A 2,625-nucleotide genomic window follows, 5' to 3' on the forward strand; every position below is an offset into this window, starting at 1 on the left:
CTGAAAACAACCGTTCTGATATGCACACGGTGGAGGTCATCAACTCCTCCTTCACCCTTGGCCCCTCATAAGCAACACATACATAAATTCTCTACAGAGCTGGGATAAACATAACTGACTCTCAAAATTGTCCAACCCAGATGAACAAGAACCAGGCGACAACAAAATCTCTAAACAGTCCTACTCAGAAGATCCCTCGCTCACCCCCTCGCCTTGGTTGGCTCAGGAACCGCTTTACCCCTTCCTTCCACTCNGAGGTCTCACCTCCGAAACCCATCACACCACAGATTAGATCTTAACATGCGAATCTGGGGAGGGCATAAACAGGTTCCATAAGCAGAGGGGATTGTGCCAGGAATGACTTTATGCAATGGCTGATGCACGAGCACCAGTCTTACAAGAGATTCCCATCCCTCCATGGATGCACAGGAGAGCTACAGGACCAGTGATGGGAGCAAAATTGCCTTCTCACTGATCCGTATGCACATATTACTCAAGCACCAGATGAATGACCACCTTCCAAAGGGTCAACCCCTGGAGGAGTACCTGGGTGGTTCAGTCAGTTGAGCACCCAACTCTTGATTTTGGCACAGGGGTTCATGAGTTCAGGCCCCGCATCAGGCTTGTGCTCACAATGAGGAGCCTGCCTGGAATTCTCTTTTCTCTCTCTACCCCTCCCCTGCTCTCTCTTTCTCTCTCCCTGTCTCTCCAAATGAATAAACAAACATTTAAAAAAAAGTTTAAAAAGAAAGTGTCAGCCCTTGGAAACAACTCCACAGAAACAGACAAGAGAGAATCCTGAATTGACTGGGCAGCAGCAGAACAGGGATCAAAATAACAACTGAATGGCATTACGGAAATTTCTATTTCCCTATACCTCTGAAAGATCACATTGTGCTTTTAAGAGGAATCCCGCAAAAAAGAGATCATTATTTAAACACTTCAACAAGGATTCCCGCAATTCTTAAAGAAACTGAAAACGCAAAGCGAAGATTCTGTTAAATTAGCATAATTTTAAGTTCACTTTTACAAACGTGGTTCTGAAAACAACCGTTCTGATATGCACACGGTGGAGGTCATCAACTCCTCCTTCACCCTTGGCCCCTCATAAGCAACACATACATAAATTCTCTACAGAGCTGGGATAAACATAACTGACTCTCAAAATTGTCCAACCCAGATGAACAAGAACCAGGCGACAACAAAATCTCTAAACAGTCCTACTCAGAAGATCCCTCGCTCACCCCCTCGCCTTGGTTGGCTCAGGAACCGCTTTACCCCTTCCTTCCACTCTATCAGGAGCTGCCCTCCTTATCTGACCTGCCCTCTGTCACTCTCAGTAGAGATGGCCTGCTAGAAGGACACACGTAGAGGAAGATTGGTTTAGAAAAGATGTTCAGTCATTAGGGAACTGCAAATCAAAACCATAAGGAGATAACCCTTCACACCCATTAGGAAGGCTACTTAAAAAGAAAAAAGGGAAGGAAGGTTGGTGAGGATGTGGAGAAATAGAAACCCTTGGTGGTGAGAACGTAAAATGGTGCAGCTGGTGTGGAAAATGGTGTGATGGCTCCCCAAAGATTTTTAAAATGGGATTACCATACAATTCATCAATTATACTCCTGGGGATACACCCAAAGGAATGGAGAGCAAGGCCTCAAAGAGATACTTGCACACCCATGATCACTATACTTATTCACAAAAACCAGAAGTTGGAAGTCAGCCCAATGTCCACTGACAGACGAACGGGTGAAGAAGTGGCGTATTCATACAAACGGAATATGATCTGGCCTTAGGAAGGAACGGAATTCTGCCACATGCGACAATCTGGCTGAATTCTGAATACATTCTGCTAAGTGAAATAAGCCACCACAGAAGGACAAATACTGTCTGATTCCACTCACATGAGCTACCTACAGTCAAATTCATGGAGACAGAAAGGAGGAGGGTGATTGGCAGGGTCAGGGGCAAGAGAGGAATGAGCCTCAGTGGAGGAAGATGACAAAGTTCTGGAAATGGATGGTGGTGGCAACTGCACAGCGACATAAATGTACTTAATGTCTGTGCACTCTTAAACAGAGGATAAGTGCTGAGAAAAAGAACTTGAAGGAGGAGTGGGTCTCGGGTCAAATCGGATGGAAACAGGGACACCCAAGGACTGGATTTACCGTGTGCAGGGCGAGGAGGGAGGGGCCACACCACCGAGCTCTGGGAACAGGCTACCCAGAAGAATCTCTAAAGCTTGTCTCACTCGCCACCCCCTCCATGAAGCCCCCTTCCTGGAGGCCCCTGATGGCCCCTAAACCCTGCCTTTTCAACGGAGGCCACGTTCCCTCCAAGCGGGCGCAAGCTGGTTCTCAGGAAGAGGAAAACAGCTTACATTTTTTTCTCCCAGGCACAGATCAACGTTCGGCATGAACACAGATGCACGGTGTCTCTACGTCACTAAAATGTAACGNACACCCAGACCGGAAGTTTGGCCCCCATGCTTTGAGCCCGCACCGCATTTGGTTCCTTTCTCACAGGCTTTACCGGGACCCCTTTCTCGAGGGACCCAGGGCCGCTTCTGCTCGCGGCCGCGGTCACCCCTCTGCGCCCGGCCCGCGGCCCGCGCAGACTCGCGGG

This window comes from Crocuta crocuta, unplaced genomic scaffold (genome assembly GCF_008692635.1).
Source record: "Crocuta crocuta isolate KB4526 unplaced genomic scaffold, BGI_CrCroc_1.0 scaffold258, whole genome shotgun sequence".
In the NCBI taxonomy this organism is placed as follows: Eukaryota; Metazoa; Chordata; class Mammalia; order Carnivora; family Hyaenidae; genus Crocuta; species Crocuta crocuta.